This window comes from Oncorhynchus gorbuscha, linkage group LG15 (assembly GCF_021184085.1).
Source record: "Oncorhynchus gorbuscha isolate QuinsamMale2020 ecotype Even-year linkage group LG15, OgorEven_v1.0, whole genome shotgun sequence".
NCBI classification, from domain to species: domain Eukaryota; kingdom Metazoa; phylum Chordata; class Actinopteri; order Salmoniformes; family Salmonidae; genus Oncorhynchus; species Oncorhynchus gorbuscha.
In genome coordinates this window covers 24,258,250-24,275,743 of record NC_060187.1, presented here as the reverse complement: position 1 = coordinate 24,275,743, position 17,494 = coordinate 24,258,250, and the positions used below count along the sequence as shown (strand labels likewise).

The 17,494-nt window shown below is 40.2% G+C and overlaps 1 protein-coding gene across 3 annotated transcripts in view; it reads left to right on the top strand.

Annotated features, from left to right (window-relative positions):
- The first annotated feature begins 731 nt into the window (after positions 1-731).
- The window catches only part of LOC123996873 (volume-regulated anion channel subunit LRRC8C-like), a 34,237-nt gene continuing 17,474 nt past the window's right edge, over positions 732-17,494 (top strand). For 2 of the 3 annotated variants that reach the window (XM_046300670.1, XM_046300667.1), the window contains exon 1: positions 732-847. The gene's annotated coding sequence lies outside the window, so the exon portion shown is untranslated. Of the gene's footprint in view, positions 848-16,363; positions 16,504-17,494 lie in introns of those variants that run through there. The other variant, XM_046300668.1, reaches the window with a different exon arrangement.

Below are 17,494 nucleotides of genomic sequence, written 5' to 3'. Positions count from 1 at the left end.
TTTACATTCAAACACCCTCCCAAGATCTCAGTTTAGAGTCCCTACTTTTCATGATTTCAATACACAATCACAGTGTATGACGGATGGCTACAGTATTTTTTACAATATTTTATTTTGACTGGAATTGTGTTGGGTCATTGTTAATAATAAGTGCAGCAGTTCAAAAACGTTTTTGCTAAATACTTAACTCATGCTGCTTTCCCCTCTTAATTTAAAATAATAATTTCTCAAAGAGTGACCTTTTTTGTTTGAGAACTTTCCCCCCAAAAGGTCTGTGCACAGCCTTGAGTATTGACATCACTTCCTTCATTGTCAAAGCTTTGATTCTTTATAACTGGAACCAATCAAGAGTAGTCCTTCCTTTTCTGGAACAAATCTGAGATGGTCTTCCAGATAATACAACAGTCTACCCCACAAGCAATTTGCCATTAGCATTGAACTAGCTAGCTCACAAAAAGCGGAGGACACACCACTGGTGCATTCAGTTAGATTAAACGTTTGCTATATTGCGTGGTTGTTTATAATGGAAGACACGTTTCTCAAAAACAATCTTCAACGTTCTTGAACAGACTTTCGACAGGTCTACATTTGCTTGGTTTGATGGGTGTGGCGGGGTGTGGCTTGAAGCAATTAGTGACGTTTTAAAGGGAAGCAGCCATTCCGAAAGCGTTCCGACTCCAACCCCTCCCCGGTTTTCAACTGGTCATAAAGAGCAGCACCGTTTCCGTTAAGTTGAACGTTGCACCCCGATTTTTCGTAGCCTACTGAACGCAGCACTGGTCCATAATGACATGATTGCTGCCGTTACACTAAAAAAACAGTACCTATAGGCGGACGAACAGCAAGGGTAAGGAATATTTTGTTATTGTACTGATGGTAACGGTCAATGTTGTTTACATAGAGCAAATTTCGTAACATTATCTGTGACTGTATTTTGGTTTTACTGTAAATTAGCCTACACATTGTTGCCGGTAAGCGATATAGATAAACATTTTAACTTTCGCCTGTCTATAGCCCATGTAACCTGAGCCTCCTGCTCTAGCTGGTACTGCTGCTACTGAAGAGTGTTAATATTGAGTTAGGCAAACACCACATATCTCAATTAGTTTTATGCCCACACATTGTCTAGGCTTTATTATTTTGTTTAAAGGCAAGAAATATGAAAAGTTGTGGGGATTTCTCAAGTTTGGATAATATAAAATAGAAAATGGGAGAAAATAGAAAATAGGAGAAAAGTAGTTGTGAAATGGCTTCACAGGCCATATGAATACCTGGTTAACTGTATGAGTGCCTATTTATTATGCGAGGCAGATAATTCACACCATAGATTATTAGCCTTATACTGTATAGCCTAAGACTAACTCCTTGAGTTTCTCAATATCCTGTCTAGAGGGAATGTTATTTTTTTAAATGTATATCTTATATTATAGACTATCGTATAATAGTGTAACGACAATTATTGACAATAACCTTGAACCCCCCCAAAAAGTATTGTCATAATCGGGTTTCGGTAGGCTTAGGTTGTTGGGCCATTAACCGAAAGGTACACACACTGGTTCGAATCCCCGAGTCGGCAAGGTGGAAAAGTCTGCCTTTCTGCCCTTGAGCCAGGCAGTCAACCCCCAACAACAACTGCTCCCGGGCACTGATGACGTCGATTAAGGCAGCCCCCCGCACCTCTCTGATTTAGAGGGGTATGGTTAAATGCAGAAGGCACATTTAGATTGAATGGATTCCGTTGTGCAACTGACTAGGTACCCCTTTCCCTTTCTTGTGGCGGGGTGTGGCTTGAAGCAATGAGTGATGTATTTAAAAGGCAATGCCCATTCTGACAGTGTTCCCCAACCCACAACCCAACCCCTCACCATTTTTCAACTAGTTGTTCAGAACAGCACTATTTCCGTTTTAATTGAATGTTGCATTCTGATTTTTTGTACTGAACGCAGCCTGGATCCACAAGAACACAGCTACCCTAAAAAACACCCATCGACATCCACTATAGAACCAAGCCTGTCGGACGGACATCACTAGGGATGAGCCCTGTACACATTGTGACTTATTGTATTTCATTACACCGTACATCATCTTCATACAATCTTGTTCTGCTACGGAGAGCATAAGATTGACATTTTAGTAATTTAGCAGACACTCTTATCCAGAGCAACACACAGTAGTGAGTGCATACATTTTCGTTATTGTTTGTACTGGTCCCCCGTGGGAATCGAACCCATAACCCTAGCATTGCAAGTGCCATGACCTACCAACTGAGTCACATGGGACTAAGCCTCACAATGCAGAACATGATGGAGGAGAGCCTAGTCTCTCGTCAGTGATCACATTTGGTTTGGGAGATTGCAAAATTAAACCTTTTCATTTAAAACCTGTTGCGACTCGAGGGGCAGTATTTTCATTTTTGGAAAAAAAAAACGTTCCCATTTTAAACGGGATATTTTGTCAGGACAAGATGCTAGAATATGCATATAATTGACAGCTTTGGATAGAAAACACTCTAACGTTTCCAAAACGGTAAAGATATTGTCTGTGAGTATAACAGAACTGATGTTGCAGGCGAAAGCCTGAGAAAAATCCAATCCGGAAGTGCCCCAGGTTTTGAAAGCGCTGCGTTCCAATGAGTCCCTATTCAGCTGTGAATGTGCCTTCAACGAGCTTACGCTTTCGACGTATTCCCCAAGGTGTCTACAGCATTGTGACGTAGTTTTACTCATTTCTGGTTGAAGAATAGCCGTAGGCGGCCACATTGCGTAAGTGGTCACATGGTGGCTCCGAGAGAGATTCTCGCGTAAAATAGAGAGGTAGCCATTACTCCAATCGGTCCTACTGAAAAATGAATTGTCCCGACGGATATATTATCAAATAGATATTAGAAAAACACCTTGAGGATTGATTCTAAACAACGTTTGCCATGTTTCTGTCCATATTATGGAGCTAATTTTGAATATGTTTCGTGACTGCAATTTCCGGTCGATTTCTCAGCCAAATGTGAAGAACAAACTGAACTATTTCGACCTACAAAAATTATATTTTGGGAAAAAATTAACTTTGGCTATCTACCTGGGAGTCTCATGAGTGAAAACATCCGAAGTTCATCAAAGGTAAACGATTTAATTTGATTGCTTTTGTGACAAGGTTACCTGCTGCTAGGAAGGCATAATGCTATGCTAGGCTATCGATAAACCTACGCAAATACTTGTCTAGCTTTGGCTGTGAAGCATATTTTGAAAATCTGAGATAACAGGGTGATTAAAAAAAGGCTAAGCTGTGTCTCAATATATTTAATTTGTGATTTTAATGAATAGGAATATTTTCTAGGGATATTTATGTCCGTTGCGTTATGCTAATTAGTGTCAGGCGATGATTACGCTCCCGGATCCAGGATGGGGAGTCACAAGAAGTTGTTTCAAGTGATAATAAAACATGGTTCACTTAGTTACATTTTCCTCAACTTCTTTCTCTATCTTTCTGCCGAGTCACACTAACCTACAGAGCGGCTAGGTAGATAAAATCTATAAGCTATGTTGAAGATACTGTAGCTAGCGACCGCCACCTAATAATTATCATTAAAAACAAACGTCATTACCATTACCAGAAAGTAAAACGTCAGACAACAGTCATATAATATACAGTGCATTCGGAAAGTATTCAGACCATTTGACTTTTTCCATATTTTGTTGCGTTTCAGCCTTATTCTAAAATGGATTCAAAAAACAACCTACATACACAATACCCCATAATGACAAAGCGAAAACAGGTTTGTAGAAAGTTTTGCAAACTTATTACAAAATAAAAAACAAAGTAAACTTATTTACATAAGTATTCAGACCCTTTGCTATGAGACTTTAAATTGTGCTCAGGTGCATGCTGTTTCCATTGATCATCCTTGAGATGTTTCTGCAACTTGATTTGAGTCCACCTGTGGTAAATTGAATTGATTGGACATGATTTGGAAAGGCACACATCTGTCTATAAAAGGTCCCACAGTTGACAGTGCTTGTCAGAACAAAAACCAAGCCATGAGGTTGAAGGAATTGTCCGTAAAGCTCTGTGAGAGAATTGTGTCGAGGCACAGATCTGGGGAAGAGTACCACAAAAATGCAGCATTGAAGGTCCCCAAGAACACAGTGGTCCATCATTCTTAAATGGAAGAAGTTTGGAACCACAAGCGTTGGTCAGGGTAATCATCAATAACCTGATGGTCACTCTGAGAGAGCTCCAGAGTTCCTCTGTGGAGATGGGAGAACCTTCCAGATGGACAACCATCTCTGCAGCACTCCATCAATCAGGCCTTTATGGTAGAGTGGTCAGACAGAAGCCACTCCTCAGTAAAAGGCATATGACAGTCTGCTTGGAGTTTGCTAAAAGGCACCTAAAGGAATCAGACCATAAGAAACATGATTCTCTGGTCTGATGAAACCAAGATTGAACTATTTGGTTTGAGTGACAAGCCTCACATCTGGAGGAAACCTGGCATCATCCCTATGGTGAAGCATGGTGTTGGCAGAATGATGATTTGGAGATGTTTTTCAGTGGCAGGGACTGGGAGACTAGTCAGGATTGAAGGAAAGATGAACAGAGCCAAGTACAGAGAGATGCCTGATGAAAACCTGCTCCAGAGAGCTCAGGACCTCAGACTGGGGGCGAAGGTTCACCTTCCAACAGGACAACGACCCTAAGCACACAGCCAAGACAATGCAGGAGTGGCTTCGGGACAAGTCTCTGAATGTCCTTGAGTGGCCCAGCCAGAGCCCGGACTTGAACCCGATCCAACATCTCTGGAGAGACCTGAATATAGCTGTGCAGAGACGCTCTCCATCCAACCTAACAGAGCTTGAGAGGATCTGTGGAGAGGACTGGGAGAAACTCCCCAAATACAGGTGTAACCAAGTTTGAAGCGTCATATCCAAAAAGTCTCAAGGCTGTAATTGCTGCCAAAGGTGCTTCAAGAAAGTACTGAGTAAAGGGTCTGAATACTTATGTAAATGTGATATTTCAGTTTTTAATTTTTATGAAATGTGTAAAATTTCTAAAAGCCTATTTTTGCTTTGGCATTGTGGGATATTGTGTGTAGATTGATGATGCTATTTAGAATAAGGCTATAACGTATCAAAATGTGGAAAAAGTCAAGGGGTCTGAATACTTTCCGAATGCATTGTAATTTGCTTAACAGCCAAAGTGTATTATTTAACATTACTATTAATTTAGTTATTACTATTAATTCACTTATAGGAATGGGTAATTGTTTACACATGGCTACTTATTCGATAAAGCCATCACCGAAAACCTCATTTTCATCTTGTTCTGTGGTTTGGTAATTCCTGTTCTTTTGACGGACTCTAGCTGCACTAAAGACAACTCAAAGTTTGTAAAAAATGATATGTATGCGGCATCCGTTTCGCAACAGAGCCTTCAACTGAAACATTGCGATACGACTCCGTTGCGACGGTCCCCCTTGAAATTAATGACATCCGGCGCCATGCAACGGACTGCTCAGATATAATGTGAATTAGGCATAAGGCACATTTTGTTATTGTATTATGATTGATTGTAAAGGTCCATGATGTTTACATAGCGCATATTTCGTTAGAATAAGTAGTTACATGCACACAATAATATGATTGTTGTGAATAGTCAGATTAATTTGATAGTTTGATTTTAATGTTTACCTCCGTTGCAAGAACAGCAATTGACCTAATAATCCTGTTTACACGGACACATCTGAAATAGGCTACTTGATGGGGAAATCGAAATAAACGTTCTACCACAGAGACATGTTATTTTAAGAAATATGAAGATTTTTACTGTCTATAGCCCATGTAACCTGATCTTTCTGCACTCTGGTACTGCTACTAAAGAGTGCTGATATTGAGTTTAGCATATACCACATAACTCAATTAGTTGACTGCTCACACTTAGCCTATATTATTTTGTTAAAAGGGTAGAAATATGAAAGTGGTGGGGATTACTCTAGTGGATAATGATATCACCTATTCCTCATTTCCTACCCCTCTGCTTCTCCACCCCATGGCTTCACAGAGTATATGATTAACTGGTTAGCACACATATGTCAGAGTCAAGGCCCGCGGGCCGGATCCGGCCCGCGAGAAGGTTTTTTACGGCCCCTGGGATGATCTTGATTTGTTATTAGAACCGGCCCGCAGACCGCAGCAAGCCGGCAGCCCGCAGATCTTTTACACGCACCAATACTACATTTCCCACAATGCAACGGTGACGCACCGAGCAGTAGGCTGCTTCATTTCAATATTTATTGGCACAGCAGTTGTCAGCATCACAGTAAAATTAACTTTCAGATACCCATCAAAAATGGCAAAACGGAAGGTGGACACTGAGAACCGGGGGTTTCAAACAAGGTGGGAGTCGGAGTATTTGTTCACGGAGGTAGCTGGAAAACCTGTGTGTCTTCTGTGTGGAGAAAGTGTGGCGGTACTGAAAGAGTATAATCTGAGACGACATTATGAAACGAAACACGCGGACAAAAACAAGAATATGGACATGGAACAAAGGCTACAAAAGGCAGAGGAATTAAAACGAGGCCTCAAATCTCGACAGTCTCTGTTCAAAAAAGCCAAATCACAAGGCCAGGCTGCTGTCAAGGCCAGTTTTATTTTGGCAGAAGAGATCGCTAAATCAGCCCGGCCATTTACGGAGGGGGATTTCATCAAAAACTGCATGATTAAAGTTTGTGACGAAGTTTGCCCAGAAAAAAGGCAACTCTTTTTAAATGTGAGTCTGAGCAGAAACACCATTGCCGAGAGAGTAGACCAGTTGTCCATCAATCTAAAAGAGCAGCTTGTGAAAAAGGGAAAAGATTTCATTGCATATTCCTTGGCTGTGGATGAGAGCACCGACATTTCTGACATTGCCCAGTTGTCAATTTTCATCCGCGGAGTGGACTCCAGCCTAAGCGTGACAGAGGAGTTTTTGGCTTTACGTCCTATGCATGGCACAACTACGGGGCATGATTTGTATGAAGAGGTGTCAAGATGTGTAAATGAGATGGAGCTGCCTTGGGAAAAACTCGTGGGTTTGACAACCGACGGAGCACCTGCGATGTGTGGACACAGGAGCGGACTGGTTGCGAAGATACGGGAAAAGATGCAAGAGGAAAACGCGACAGGTGAGCTGACAGCTTATCATTGTATCATACACCAGGAAGCGTTGTGCGGTAAAGCCTTGAAAATGGAGCATGTAATGAGCATCATCACGCGCACAGTTAACTTTATCAGAGCCAAAGGTTTGAATCACCGCCAGTTCAAGGCATTTCTGACGGAGTTAGAAACGGAGCATGGTGATTTGCCTTATCACACAGAGGTGCGATGGCTAAGCCAGGGAAAGGTGCTTCAAAGATGTTTCGAGCTTCGTGAGGAGATTTGTCTGTTCTTGGACAGCAAAGGGAAAGACACAACACAACTCCGAGACGAAATGTTTCTGTGTGAAATGGCTTTTCTGTGTGACATTACGAGTCATCTGAATGCAATGAACTTGCAGCTGCAGGGTCGGGATCGTGTCATCTCTGATATGTACAGTACAGTGAAGGCATTTAAAACCAAGTTGAGTGGATGATAGAAAATTGCTATTATTGTTTTTTTCTTTGAAGTAAATTTAGCCCACTTTTGCTAAAATAGAAAATATAGGCTACTGATGGTGCCTTGAATACCGGTTTCTTTCATTTAATGTTCATGTTATGGGGATTTTTATATAAAGGAAATTTGTCTTTTGTGTCTGTTGAAAATTAAAGATTACTGACAGAGCCATAAGAAAATATTGCTTTATTTATCTGATCATATTGGAATATATTTGTTAGGTTTTCAGTAGGTTCAATTAGGTTCACTAGACTATATGCGTCATTTAAAAATTTTTCAATGAACATTCGAACAGTCCGGCCCTCGGCTTGTAGCTAAAATTTTTATTTGGCCCTCCGTCCATTTGACTTTGACACCCCTGGGTTAGCAGAATGAGTGTCTATTTTTGCGAGGCAGAGAATTCACACCATAGATTAGCCTTATACTGTATAGCCTAATACTAACACCTTTGAGTTTGTCAATATCCTGTCCAGAGGGGATGGTTTATGGTTGTTGTTTTTTGGGAAAGACCATTCATAGTATGTGTTTTGAAGTTGAACAAGGATAACAGTCTGCTTTAAGATCAGAAAATAGGCTCAGCAGTTTGCATTATGCAGTTGAATAATGTTTACCAGTTGTAGCTTATAATATATTTCCGGTTTCCATTGTACAAGTTATTGTTAAAAGATTTGTCCTACGTAAGTCTGACGTTATTGCATTATTGTTAACATTTAAGACCTATTGTTGCAAGTTCATTCCACTATTCTCTCAAAGGGACCCTAGAGACTAATATTTTCTACAGTGTTTTTCCCTGGTCCTCATGAATAACTAATGAACCGATATTGAACAGGATGTGTTATCCTGGGGACTGACTGGGGACTGGGTGTGATCTAGCGCTGGCACAATTGTCGTATTATAGTGTAACCGGCATCCATGGACAATAACAGTGAACAAATAAATGAACGTCAAATCATCTTAATACGTTGATTTTAAGAGAAAGGGAGATTCAACGTTATATTCAAGTAGCTATAGTTGACCCAATAGCAGTTTTACATTTTTTTTAACATGAAATGGGTAAAGTTGGTAGTCCTTTTACTCCTTAACTTGGTGGTCCTTTTACTCATGAACTCTTCAAAGAAACAATGAGCAAACACATAATAACATGATTTTTGTTGATTGTCAGATTAATATAATTCATATGATAAAAATCAGGCTACCTGATGGGACTTTCGATGAATGCAGAACATCGGCAATCAAAATAAAAATTCTACCACAGTGACCATGTTATTTTAGCGAAACCTTTTTGATTCTGAGTTGGAACATATAAGGTTTGTATGTGAAAACTATTTCTAAGATGCATGCTTTCAGTTTTTCCGAAATCACTTCACTCATAAAAGGGAGGCTTTGCCAACGGTGCTGGCATATGTGTAGATCAAATACACCTGGAATGCCAATTAAGCTGTTTACATGTCCTAATAATTTGAAAGATTGCTTAGAACTAAACTAGATGTTTTAATCGGCTTATGCTTACTTCAATTTTAACCTTATGCCAATTAAGATAAGCAAGGTAAGGTGTTAACATGACTATTTCAATACTGGGCCTACTGCTACAATCAGTTTAACATCTAATTATTATTCTGCATGTAAACATACTCAATATTGTGAAGTACAATTAGAGATGTTAGTAGTACTGTATTAGTCTCCACAGTGAAATACTCAGAATCTGTCTGTGACTTTCAGACAAAGTTGTATGCTGACCAACCCTGGTTAAAGATGATTGTTTTTTTACTGGCATGGTGGCCTATTTAAAACAGTGCAGCTGTTTTTAATTGAACCTTTATTTTAAAACAGAGTCATACTGAGACCAAGGTCTCTGTTTCAGAGTGTCTTGTAATTACACAAATATTGAAGGAATCTCCAGAGTAAGCCATCCCTTAGACCAGGCCTGGTCTGGATGCTCTAAATCCTCACTACAGATACATTCATATTTTGACTTAAAGAAACATCTATAACAAAAATATCACATTTTTGGGCTTGAAAGTGCTAAAATGTTAGTGTTATTTGATGTACGAAAATATTTTGCTCTAGCACTCTTGAGACATGTTTTGATAGAGTTGTTTAGTGCTAAAGACTACATACACATTAATGGGATGCTGGCCCATGTTGACGACAATGTTTCCAACAGTTGTGTCAATTTGGCTGGATATCCTTTGGGTGGTGGACACTTCTTGATACCCAAGGGAAACTGTTGAGCATGAAAAACATAGCAGCGTTGCAGTTCTTGACACAAACCGGTGCACCTGGCACCTACTACCATACCCCATTCAAAGGCATTTAAATATTGTGTCTTGGCCGTTCACCCTCTGAATGGCACACATACACAATTAATGTCTCAATTGTATCAAGGCTTTATAAATCCTTCTTTAACCTGTCTCCTACCCTTCATCTACACTGATTGAAGTGGATTTAACAAGTGGCATCAATAAGGGATCATAGCTTTCTCTTGGATTCACCTGGTCAGTCTGTGTCATGGATAATATTTTGTACACTTAGTGTATATGTCAACAATCCTTCCTCCAAAGGACCCTTCTATGGATTACATTTCGTGAAAATCCCCAATATCATGGTTTTTCTTTGTCCTGATTTCAAATGGAAGCATTCAAGAACAGAATGAAAATTACTGTCAAACCATGACCATCTAGTTTGCTAATCTTCTTTCTAGAATATGATAAATCTGTTAATTCTTCAGTTGCTTCCTTATACATGCTATTAGGGCTGGGTGATATGGCCAAAATATTATATCACAGTATTTTCCAAAAAATTAACAGTATGACGACATTTTATGTTTTTTAATAATAAAAGTTGTACATTTGCTTTATGAGCAGTGCGTGACCCTAGGGTAGCAACACATACATTTTAAGTGATTTCAATGGGTCTTTCTCCATTCTGATTGTTTTATACTGTTCAATTCAACTTCAACCCCAAAAAAGTCATACTTTTCATTAATTTCCACACTGCCACATAGGGCTGCACAATATGGGCAAGCAATCTGGGCCTTATTTTTAACCAAATGTTGCGATTTGACGTACGATTTAGAGGAAAACACATGGGTTCACTGTTGGAATCATGGAAATAGAATGTTTATTCTAATGTTTTTTCCCACATTTTGTTACATTACAGACTATTCTAAAATGGATTAAGTAAAAAACAATCCTCAGCAATCTATACACAATACCCCATAATGACAAAGTGAAAACAGATTTTTAGAAAAACAGATACCTCATTGTCCTCTTGCTCAGTTGTGCACTGGGGCCTCCCACTCCTCTTTCTATTCTGCTTAGACCCAGTTTACGCTGTTCTGTGAAGGGAGTAGTACACAGCGTTGTATGAGATCTTCAGTTTATTGGCAATGTCTCGCACCGTCATTTCTCAGAACAAGAATAGACTGACGAGTATCAGAAGAAAGTTTTTTGTTTCTGGCCATTTTGAGCCTGTAATTGAACCCACAGGTGCTGATGCTCCAGATACTCAACTAGTCTAAAAAAAGGACAGTTTTATTGCTTCTTTAAGCAGAACAACAGTTTTCAGCTGTGCTAACATAAATGCAAAAGGAATTTCTAATGATCAATTATCCTTTTAAAATGAGAAACGTGGATTAGCTAACACAACGTGTCATTGGAACAGGAGTGATGGTTGCTGATAATGGGACTCTGTACACATATGTTTGATATTCCATAAAAATCAGCCGTTTCCAGCTATAATAATAATTTCCAACATTACCAATGTCTACACTGTATATCGGATCAATTTGGTGTTATTTTAATGTACAAAAAAATTGCTTTTCTTTCGAAAACAAGGCCATTTCTAAGTGACCCCAAACTTTTGAATGGTTGTATATAAATAAAATTTAAATATAGGACAAAACACACATCACAACAAGAGAGACAACACAAGACCACATAAAGATAGAGCTAAGACAACAACATAGCAAGGCAGCAACACATGACAACACAACATGGCAGCAGTACAACATGGTACAAGCATTATTGGGCACAGATAACAGCACAAAGGGCAAGAAGGTAGAGATAACAATACATAATGCAAAGCAGCCACAACTGTTGGTTGGGCTAATAACCGAAAGGTTGCAAGTTCAAATCCCCGAGCTGACAAGGTACAAAATCAGTTGTTCTGCCCCTGAACAGGCAGTTAACCCACTGTTCCTAGGCCGTCATTGAAAATAAGAATTTGTTCTTAACTGACTTACCTAGTTAAATAAAGAAAATAAAAAAAGATTTAGATAAAACTGTCCAGTTTGAGGTTTTGTTGCAGCTCATTCCAGTCGCAAGCTGCATCGAACTGAAAAGATGAGCTTACCAGGGATGTGTGTGTTTGGGGACCTTTAACAGAATGTGACTGGCAGAACAGGTGTATGTGGAGGATGAGGGCTGCAGTAAATATCTCAGATAGGGGGGGTGAGGTCTAAGAGGGTTTTATTAGTAAGCATCAACCGATGGGTCTTGCAACGTGTATACAGAGGAGTATAGATTGCAGTGATGTGTCCTAGAAGGAGTGTTAGTGGAAAATCTGATGGCCGAATGGTAAATAACATTTAGCCGCTCGAGAGCACCCTCACCCTTTACATATAGATTATGTCTCCGTAATCTAGCATGGGTAGGATGGTCATCTGAGTTAGGGTTATTTTGGCAGCTGGGGTGAAAGAGGAGCGATTACAATAGAGGAATCCAAGTCTAGATTTAACTTTAGCCTGCAGCTTTAATGTGTTGAGAGAAGGACAATGTACCATCTAGCCATACTCACAAGTACTTGTATGAGGTGACTATCTCAAGCTCTAAACCCTCAGATGTATTAATCACATCTGTGGGGAGAGGGGCATTCTTCTTACCAAACCACATGACCTTTGTTTTGGAGGTGTTCAGAACAAGATAAAGGGTAGAGAAAGCTTATTGGACACTAAGAAAGTTTTGTTGTAGAGAGTTTAACACAAAATCTGGGGAGGAGCCAGCTGTGTATAAGATTATCATCTGCATATAAATGGATGAGAGAGCTTCCTACTGCCTGAGCTATGCTGTTGATGTAAATTGAGAAGAGCGTGGGGCCTTGGATTGAGCCTTGGGGTACTCCCTTTGCCGACAGGCAGTGGCTGAGACAGCAGATGTTCTGACTTTATACACTGCACTCTTTGATAGAAATAGTTAGCAAACCAGGCCAAAGACCCCTCAGAGACACCAATACTCCTTAGCTGGCCCAGAAGAATGGAATGGTCTACCATATCAGAAGCTTTGGCCAAGTCAATAAAAATAGCAGCACAACATTGATTAGAATCCAGGGCAATGGTAACGTCATTGAGGACCTTTAAGGTTGCAGTGACACATTCATAACCTGTGCGGAAACCAGATTACATACCAGAGAGAATAACATAGACATCAAGAAAGCCAGTCAGTTGATTATTGACAAGTTTTTCCAACACTTTTGATAAACAGGGCCAAATAGAAGGCCTAAAACAGTTAGGATCAGCTTAATCTTCCAATTTAAATAAAGGACGAACTGTGGCTGGCTTTCAAGAAATGGGAACCTCCCCAGAAAGGTGAGGCAGGTTTAAAAGGTTGAAGATATGCTTGTTGATGACAGGGGCAGCAACCTTAACCTCTTCCTTCTACCCCCCAATTTTTCGAACATTCTGTTAAAAATCGCGCAACATTTCAGAGCCCTGCCACTAATGCCAGGAATATAGTATATGCATATGATTGGTATGTGTGGATAGAAAACACTCAGACGTTTATAAAACTGGTTAAATCACGGCTGTGACTATACCAGAACGTGAGTTTCATCGAATAGCGCAGGAAAACCTGATCACTGAAAATGGAAATAAATATCCTTGCGCTACTTCCAGGAATTGTTCAAAGTGAACCGAATTACATGAGACCGAGGTTTCAGCGCCTACAGCTACCACACGTTGTCTAGAGTCTTGTCATTTGATTCAGCTTTGATTCTTGGTCTAACCGGTTCAAGGGAACTCCTTCCCTCCGGTCTCCGACCGGATGTTTTGGTCGAGCTCTCTCCGGCCATGTTTTTTTCCAGACGACACCTATAGAATTTACATCGCCTCCTGATGAATTTTATCGCTTATTAACGTGTACTAATACCTAAAGTTGCATTACAAAAGTATTTCGAAGTGTTTTGTAAAAGTTTATCGTCGACTTTTTGAATTTAAAAAAATGACGTTACGTTATGAAACGCTATGGACCGATTTAATCGGAAAAAAGACCCAATAGTGATTATGGGACATCTAGGAGTGCCAACAAAGAAGATGGTCAAAGGTAATGAATGTTTTATATTTTATTGTGCGGTTTGTGTATCGCCGAATATGCTAATTATTTTGTTTACGTCCCCTGTGGGTCTTTTGTGGTGTTACATGCTCTCAGATAATAGCTTCTCATGCTTTCGCCGAAAAGCATTTTAAAAATCTGACTTGTTGCCTGGATTCACAACGAGTGTAGCTTTAATTCAATACCCTGCATGTGTATTTTAATGAACGTTTGAGTTTTAACTAATACTATTAGCATTTAGCGTAGTGCATTTGCATTTCCAGAGCTCTAGAAGTTTTGCGAATCCTCTGCATTATCATTAACAGCAGACTCGTACATTTTCCTCAATGAAAACAATGTACTGAGCAAATGTCAAATTGGCTTTTTACCAAATTACCGTACAAAAGACCATGTATTCACCCTGCACACCCTAATTGACAACCAAACAAACCAAAACAAAGGCAAAGTCTTCTCATGCTTTGTTGATTTCAAAAAAGCCTTCGACTCAATTTGGCATGAGGGTCTGCTATACAAACTGATGGAAAGTGGTGTTGGGGGTAAAACATACGACATTATAACATCCATGTACACAAACAACAAGTGTGTGGTTAAAATTGGCAAAAAACACACAAATTTCTTCACACAGGGTCGTGGGGTTAGACAGGGATGCAGCTTAAGCCCCACCCTCTTCAACATATATATCAACGAATTGGTTTAGAATCCAAAGTCAAATGTCTGCTGTTTGCTGATGATCTAGTGCTTCTTTCACCAACCAAGGAGGGCCTACAGCAACACCTAGATCTTATGCACAGATTCTGTCAGACCTGGGCCCTGACAGTAAATCTCAGTAAGACCAAAATAATGGTGTTCCAAAAAAGGTCCAGTCACCAGGACCACAAATACAAATTCCATCTAGACACTGTTGCCCTAGAGCACACAAAAACAATACATACCTTGGTCTAAACATCAGCGCCACAGGTAACTTCCACAAAGCTGTGAACGATCTGAGAGACAAGGCAAGAAGGGCATTCTATGCCATCAAAAGGAACATAAATTTCAACATACCAATTAGCATTTGGCTAAAAATACTTGAATCAGTCATAGAGCCCATTGCTTTTTATGGTTGTGAGGTCTGGGGTCCGCTCACCAACCAAGACTTCACAAACACCAAATTGAGACTCTGCACGCAGAATTCTGCAAAAATATCCTCTGTGTACAACGTATAACACCAAATAATGCATGCAGAGCAGAATTAGGCTGATACCCACTAATGATCAGAGAGCCGTTAAATTCTATAACCACCTAAAAGGAAGCGATTCCCAAACTTTCCACAACAAAGCCATCACCTACAGAGAGATGAACCTGGAGAAGAGTCCCCTAAGCAAGCTGGTCCTGGGGCTCTGTTCACAAACACAAACATACCCTACAGAGCCCCAGGACAGCAGCACAATTAGACCCAACCAAATCATGAGAAAACAAAAAGATAATTACTTGACTCATTGGAAAGAATTAACAAAAAAACAGAGCAAACTAGAATGCTATTTGGCCCTACACAGAGAGTACACAGCGGCAGAATACCTGACCACTGTGACTGACCCAAAATTAAGGAAAACTTTGACTATGTACAGACTCAGTGAGCATAGCCTTGCTATTGAGAAAGGCCGCCGTAGGCAGACATGGCTCTCAAGAGAAGACAGGCTATGTGCTCACTGCCCACAAAATGAGGTGGAAACTGAGCTGCACTTCCTAACCTCCTGCACAATGTATGACCATATTAGAGAGACATATTTCACTCAGATTACACAGATCCACAAAGAATTCGAAAACAAATCCAATTTTGAAAAACTCCCATATCTACTGGGTGAAATTCCAGAGTGTGCCATCACAGCAGCAAGATTTGTGAATTGTTGCCACGAGAAAAGGGCAACCAGTGAAGAACACACACCTTTGGAAATACAACCCATATTTATGCTTATTTATTTTATCTTGTGTCCTTTACCATTTGTACATTGTTAAAACACTGTATATATATATATATAATATGACATTTGTAATGTCTTTATTGTTTTGAAACTTCTGTATGTGTAATGTTTACTGTTAATTTTTATTGTTTATTTCACTTTATATATTCACTATATATTATCTACTTCACTTGCTTTGGCAATGTTAACACATGTTTCCCATGCCAATAAAGCCCTTGAATTGAATTGAGAGAGAGACAAAAACTCGGACAAAGAAGAACAACTTTGGGGCTTCTAACTGCACAAACTAGGCCCCCCACTCCCACTGGAGCCTAAGGGGCCATAAACTTGCACTTCACACCTCTGTTGCCAGGCCAGGTTGCTAGGGTTGCCTTATTCAACTGTGGGGTCAGCCAATCACAGCCAGTCATCTGGGGTCACAGATACCCAATTCCTGCCACATTCTCTCAGTCTTCAGCAAGCAGTGGCAGAGTGAGGAGCTCTCTTATAAACCTCTGCCCTGCACACCAACAGCTGGGACACACCCAACTGACCTTTTTTCCAGAGCCCTGGACTCTGACAACACACGCTAGTGTTAGTGCGTGCGTCCATGATATAGTAAGTGTACTTTGCTGGGTGTGGGTGTATTGAAAACTGCTTGTTTATATTTAGGCCAGCCAGTAGCTCTACGAGGGTGTAGTCATTATGGGAATCGTTTACCGTTTAAGAACCAAATGGAAGCAAACAAAGCCAAACTAGTTTCTATTGGACAAATTCAGGTAGGTCCATCCCCGTTTCATTCTGCTTGCTTCCGCTTAAGAAACATTTTGCAACAGAATTGGCAGAATGAATACACCCCAGGCTTGATCATATAGGCCTCAAGATGGCTGCTGTGTTGTGATGGCTGCCCCATGGCCTTTTGTTGTTTACATAGCATGGTCACATAGCATACTAGCCCTAAGCTATCTGCTATTGTATATTGCCATTCTGTGTGCCGTCTTAGTCCTTTGGTCAATGGTAGCTCTTTTTCCTGGTAGCCATCGCTGTTAGCCTTGCTAATTGTAGCTTCCCTGTATGCCTTGTACTGTACCTAGTTTACAAGCCCCTGACCTAACGTGCTAGCCCACTGCTATATTGTTAATATTGAGTGTTATGTTTAAAATAGAGGACTCATCTTTATATCTGTACCATTATAGCATTTGTGACAGCATGGGCAGCGCCAATGAGGCTACAACCCATAGGAATCCCAACCCAGTTGACTTCTTTGACAATTTTAAAATGGTGAATGCCCTCAATGGCGCTGCTTATGCTAAAATTGACTTCTGATCACCAGAGGCCTATATCTTTCTCTATGCCTATTCTACATGCATACTCTCTATCTTCTGTTCTATTACAGATACCACCAGCACTACCACTATTACCAGTCCCCTCTTGCTATATTGGTGTGTGTGTGAAATAAAATGTTTTCTGTGCATCCGTTTCCTACTGGTATTGGCACACCTTCTAACAGAGGCGCTGGGACGATTGTACCTACAGTTGAAGTCGGAGGTTTACATACACTTAGGTGGGAGTCATTTAAAACTCGTTTTTCAACCACTCCACAAATTTA